Raw genomic sequence first — 7,112 nt, forward strand, 5'->3', positions numbered from 1 at the left:
CAGGAGACGCTGGGAGGCGGACCGCTGCTCCACCGGACCGGAACTCACCGCTTCTCATTCTTTCGTTTATTTACTCTTTATTCATTTATTGATTTTGGTAGGTTTTTCTTCCTCGCTGGGTGTCGCGCGTGCTGGAATCAGCTGGTGAGTGTCCGCCGCGTCGTCAGCCTCTTGTGCTCCACAGGTAGAGGGGGGGGGGGGGGTGCACGGCCCCCGGCTGCTGCGTCGTCCTGCACGGGTTTAATTCATCGATGTGATCGATTACGTGCCGATGTCGCTGCGCGCGCAGTCCAACCGGAGCGGGCGTCGATCTGCAGCTGCTCGTTGTGCCTCAGCTGGGAACGTGGAGAACCGGAGGCTCCCCGCTGAGTGTGTGTGTGTGTGTGTGTGTGTGTGTGTGTGTGTGTGTGTGTGTGTGTGTGTGTGTGTGTGTGTGTGTGTGACCTCCGCAGGGCGGAGTGCAGTGGGTGGAGGTGGAGAGGTGGAGAGGTGGAGAGGTGGAGAGGTGGGGTTCAGGTCCTGAAGGAGGAATGAATGAAGAATAACTGCATCGTGTCAGAAGTGACGAACCAACAGTCGTGGTTGAGCCTCGCCCCCCCCCAGAGACCTCCCCCCCTCCCCCAGAGACCTCCCCCCCTCCCCCAGAGACCCCCCTCCACCACCACCACCACCCTGCAAAATAAAACAACCGACATGTTTAAGGTCTTTTCCAAAACTTCAATAATTCAGTAATTGAACAATGCACGTGACAGTTTGATGACGTCAACAAACCAAGACACCGTTTGTTGTTACAAGACTTTTATTTGATTGATTTTAAGAGGATTTAGTTCTGCTGTTGGAGCAGGTGGAGCTCTACAGGTGGAGCTCCGCCGTCCGGTCCTCGTGTCCTCGTGTCCTCGTGTCCTCGGGTCCCTTGATTTGTGGTGACGGAGGTTCTGAGGTTCTGGTGCGTTTTTTCTTAACAAAGAGGTGACGGTGCAGCACACCTGGACGTAGTTTAATGTAGTTTGACGTAGTTTGACGTAGTTTAATGTAGTTTAATGGTCAACAAAAGGACGATGTGGGACGATGAGGGACGATGAAGGACGATGTGGGACGATGAAGGACGATGTGGGACGATGGACGATGTGGGACGATGAGGGACGATGTGGGACGGTGTGGGACGATGTGGGACGGTGAAGGACGATGAGGGACGATGTGGGACGGTGTGGGACGGTGAAGGACGATGTGGGACGATGGACGATGTGGGACGATGAGGGACGATGTGGGACGGTGTGGGACGATGTGGGACGGTGAAGGACGATGAGGGACGATGTGGGACGGTGTGGGACGATGTGGGACGGTGAAGGACGATGAAGGACGATGTGGGACGATGTGGGACGGTGAAGGACGATGTGGGACGATGTGGGACGATGTGGGATGGTGAAGGACGATGTGGGACGGTGTGGGACGATGTGGGACGATGTGGGACGGTGAAGGACGATGTGGGACGATGGACGATGTGGGACGATGAAGGACATGTGGGACGATGAAGGACATGTGGGACCATGTGGGACGGTGAAGGACGGTGTGGGACGGTGAGGGACGATGAGGGACGATTGTGGAACGGTGAAGGACATGTGGGACGATGAAGGACATGTGGGACGGTGAAGGGCATGTGGGACCATGTGGGACAGTAAAGGACGGTGACGGACACGGTGGACTGTCGAGGGTTTTGTTCCTCTGTTAGAGTTGGACGTTTTGTCCTCGTCCTCCATGATGAAACGATGAAAAGCAGCTCGATAGTCGGCTGACGATGGGAAAAGCCTGGGGCACGTCAGTGTCCTCTGCCCCCCCCTCCTGCCCCCCGTCCCCCCCCCCACTGATCTGATGGGGTTGAGGACCGGAGGTGAGAGGAGACGTCCTCCTGCAGACAAAGGCTTCATTGTGGTTCCTGAAGGCCACCGTCCATTAGAGACCACTGACCTGCTCCGTGCAGCGAGACGCTCAATACCGTCAGCTGCTCGCTTGGTTCCCCCGATATAATTACTGCCCCCCCCCAGTCCCCCCTGCCCCCAGCCCCCCCAGTCCCCCAGTCCCCCCAATCCCCCCCAGCCCCCCCCCCGTCCCCCCTCGTCCTCGGCTCCGTTTGTCGAACGAGCCTCCGTCTAGTGAGTCATGATGCTAAGCTAGCAAACGTCGGTCTTATAATGTGTTTCACTGGGAAACGGCCGCGGCGCTATCGAGCTAACGCTAATCATGAATCGGCAAAACGCAACGTTGAACAGATACGTCTGATGTTCCTGCAGTCTGGTTGCTACGGTAGCTAGCGGCGCTGCAGCTTGTGGCTAGATAGCCGTTAGCTAGCAGGTCCGTGATAGCTGCAGTGCATCATGGGAGTTTCTGTTAGTCGTGTTTTATGTCATCATTGGGGTTTTTTATCAGGTTTGTAGTGTTGGCAAGGATTGGGTTGTGTTTTTGTTTATGTTTCGTTTTCTGTGTCGCGTCCTCCTGCCATGGCGCTCCCATTGGAGCGTCAAAATAAAAGCCCCTCCAGGGCCGTAGCAACAAGAACGCTCATCCTCTCCCCGGAGCGTCTCTCCTGCTTGACCTCCGTCAGGTTTCATAACGTTTAGATGAAACACCGAGTGTGAGATGTGCTGCAGCAAACAGATGTTCTATGATAACAGTCTAAAGTGGAACGTAGCAGCTCGACTCTGTAAAGAAGGATTTAAAGTTCTCATAGTGTTTTTATTGACAGACATTACTGATGGTGTACTGATGGTGTACTGATGGTGTTTATATAACTCTTTGTGTTGAAGAGACACAGAAACAGCAGAATCCTGAGAGGAAGTACTGAGTTACTCTCTAGATTTGTTCAACTGACAGGATCTGGAGTCAGTTTGCTGTTCAGCTCCAGTTCTGAAGGTTCCTACGTTCCCCTCTGGTCGGGGTGTTACATGGGCCTGTTGTCACCGTGGTTACCGTGGTGACCGTGGTTACCGTGGCCGACCAGAGGTCACAGGGAAGCATCGAGGATCGGTACAATGACCGTCACAAAGTGAAAATGTGGGTCAGAGGCCACCGGGTCCGTTTCCCTCAGTGGAGTGAGAGCAGAGATCAATAACAACTGCTGGCTGTTGTTGTTGTTGTTGTTGTTGTTGTTGTTGTTGTTGTTGTGTGCAGCCGCCCTCAGGGCAGGATCGAGCCAACGGGGCACATTGAGGTCGGGACGATGGGATTTTCTCACCCTTGACCTTCTGAATGGGGCGAACTGGGCGGAGCCACGGAGCCGCCGGGTCCTCTGGACAGACAGGGACATTTCAGGGACGGTGTTTCTGCTGAGACGGTGTGTCCCGGAGTGTCCCGGAGTGTCCCGGTGTGTCCCAGAGTGTCCCAGAGTGTCCCGGTGTGTCCCGGTGTGTCCCGACCTGATGTGGTCCCGACGTGTCCTCTCCTTTAGAGCTTCCTGTCAAGTGCTGCTAGTTACTGTAAACAACCGGCTGCTCTGCTGACTGACTGACTGACTGACTGACTGAAGGACTGACTGACTGACTGACTGACTGACTGACTGAAGGACTGACTGACTGAAGGACTGACTGACTGACTGACTGACTGACTGACTGACTGAAGGACTGACTGACTGAAGGACTGACTGACTGACTGACCCTCGTCTTGTTTAATGGCTTCTTGTTATTGCTCATTAAGTAGATTAGAGGGGGCGGAGCTTCTGGGAGCTTCTGGGAGCTTCTGGGAGCTCATTGGAGCTCATTGGAGCTGACCCTAACCCTGAAGTCCAGATGCATGATGGGAAGTTTATTATTAACATAGTGTCACTAGTTGCTGTAGCTCTTATAGTGTGGAGGTGCAGGGGTACTGACACCGACTGACACACCGACTGACTGACTGACACGCCGACTGACACGCTGACTGACACGCCGACTGACACGCTGACTGACACGCCGACTGACGTGCCGACTGACACACTGACTGACACGCCGACTGACGCGCCGACTGACACACTGACTGACTGACTGACACGCCGACTGACACGCCGACTGACGTGCCGACTGACACACTGACTGACACGCCGACTGACGCGCCGACTGACACACTGACTGACACGCCGACTGACACCCTGACTGACACGCCGACTGACTGACTGACACCAACTGACACACTGACTGACACACCGACTGACACACCGACTGACTGACTGACACCAACTGACACACCGACTGACTGACTGACACGCCGACTGACACGCCGACTGACACGCCGACTGACACGCCGACTGACACGCCGACTGACACGCCGACTGACACGCTGACTGACACGCCGACTGACACCCTGACTGACACGCCGACTGACTGACTGACACCAACTGACACACTGACTGACACACCGACTGACACACCGACTGACTGACTGACACCAACTGACACACCGACTGACTGACTGACACGCCGACTGACACGCCGACTGACACGCCGACTGACACGCCGACTGACACGCCGACTGACACACTGACTGACACGCCGACTGACACACTGACTGACACGCCGACTGACGCGCCGACTGACACACTGACGGACACGCCGACTGACGTGCCGACTGACACACTGACGGACACGCCGACTGACGTGCCGACTGACACGCTGACTGACACGCCGACTGACACGCCGACTGACACGCCGACTGACACGCCGACTGACACACTGACTGACACGCCGACTGACACACTGACTGACACGCCGACTGACGCGCCGACTGACACGCTGACTGACACGCCGACTGACGTGCCGACTGACACACTGACGGACACGCCGACTGACGTGCCGACTGACACGCTGACTGACACGCCGACTGACGTGCCGACTGACACACTGACTGACACGCCGACTGACACGCCGACTGACACGCTGACTGACACGCCGACTGACGTGCCGACTGACACACTGACTGACACGCCGACTGACGCGCCGACTGACACACTGACTGACACGCCGACTGACACCCTGACTGACACGCCGACTGACTGACTGACACCAACTGACACACTGACTGACACACCGACTGACACACCGACTGACTGACTGACACCAACTGACACACCGACTGACTGACTGACACGCCGACTGACACGCCGACTGACACGCCGACTGACACGCCGACTGACACGCCGACTGACACGCCGACTGACACACTGACTGACACGCCGACTGACACACTGACTGACACGCCGACTGACGCGCCGACTGACACACTGACGGACACGCCGACTGACACACTGACTGACACGCCGACTGACACACTGACTGACACGCCGACTGACACACTGACTGACACACTGACTGACACACTGACTGACACACCGACTGACACGCCGACTGACACGCCGACTGACACACTGACTGACACACCGACTGACACACTGACTGACACACTGACTGACACGCCGACTGACACACTGACTGACACACTGACTGACACACCGACTGACACACTGACTGACACACTGACTGACACTGACACCTGAACAATAAACCACAAATTGACTGAAATGTATGAAAATGACCAGGTTGTTGGTTTATTCAGTGTTTAAAGAGAAAAACGTGTTCAATGTTGCCTGTGTTTGTCGTTGTTTATATTTATAGTGTATCATTGTCTGTGCGTGTGTGTGTGTGTGTGTGTGTGCGTGTGCGTGCGTGTGCGTGTGCGTGTCATAGTGTAAACACCGGCACACCTCCTCCATTAACTGATTCTGAAGGGAGGAGTTTCTTCTTTATTCTCTTTTCCTCCTGAGAAGGAAACGTGGACTCAGACGTCTTCGTCTCCGAAGACAGACGGTGATCTCACTGTCTCCTTATATCAGCCTCACCCTCCTCCTCCTCCATCCCTCCTCCTCCCCTCCATCCCTCCCCTCCATCCCTCCCCTCCATCCCTCCTCCCTCCATCCCTCCTCCCCTCCATCCCTCCATCCCTCCTCCTCCTCCATCCCTCCTCCTCCTCCATCCCTCCTCCTCCCCTCCATCCCTCCCCTCCTCCCCCCCCTCCATCCCTCCTCCCTCCATCCCTCCTCCCCTCCATCCCTCCATCCCTCCTCCTCCCTCCATCCCTCCTCCTCCCCTCCATCCCTCCCCTCCTCCATCCCTCCCCTCCATCCCTCCTCCCTCCATCCCTCCTCCCTCGTTCTTTACTCCTGCTGCTCGAGAAGCTCGGGGGAACAAACCAAACCAAAACAAAACAAAACAAAATAAAATCCTCCCGCTGCAGTAAAAGCTGCTCTTCCAGCTCTTCATCGTCTACATGAACTTCTGTTCACCTGTTAATAGAACCGTCCCCCCCCCCCCCCCCCCCCCCCCCCCCGTCAGTCTGGAGGAACGCCCGGCGGACGCAGTACAAAGTCGGTGCTCCGCCTCCACCGTGGAGTCGCCTCCATAACAATGGTGCTGTTTCCATGGCAACCGGAGCACATTAAGCTTTAGGATAACGGTTGGGGGGGGGGGGGGGGGGGGAGAAGAGCAGGAGGAGAGGACGGCGGTAATCACAGGACTAAAAATAGTGAGAGGACTTAATCCCAGGCGTCAGTTATTCATCTTCAACTTGTCGGATCGGCGCCGGCGGAGAAAAACCTGAAGTCCCACAACGTCTACGACTGATTTATACGTCTGTCCAGGCGGGACGTCTGTCCAGGCGGGGACGTCTGTCCAGACGGGAGCGTCTCCGTCCAGACGGGAGCGTCTCCGTCCAGACGGGGACGTCTGTCCAGGCGGGGACGTCTGTCCAGACGGGAGCGTCTCCATCCAGACGGGAGCGTCTCCGTCCAGACGGGGACGTCTGTCCAGACGGGAGCGTCTCCGTCCAGACGGGAGCGTCTCCGTCCAGACGGGGACGTCTGTCCAGACGGGAGCGTCTCCGTCCAGACGGGGACATCTGTCCAGACGGGAGCGTCTCCGTCCAGACGGGGACATCTGTCCAGACGGGAGCGTCTCCGTCCAGACGGGGACGTCTGTCCAGATGGGAGCGTCTCCGTCCAGGCGGGGACGTCTGTCCAGACGGGAGCGTCTCTGTCCAGACGGGGACGTCTGTCCAGACGGGAGGGTCTCCGTCCAGACGGGGACGTCTCTGTC

Source organism: Blennius ocellaris (genome assembly GCF_963422515.1).
Source record: "Blennius ocellaris genome assembly, chromosome: 20".
Classification (NCBI taxonomy): Eukaryota; Metazoa; Chordata; class Actinopteri; order Blenniiformes; family Blenniidae; genus Blennius; species Blennius ocellaris.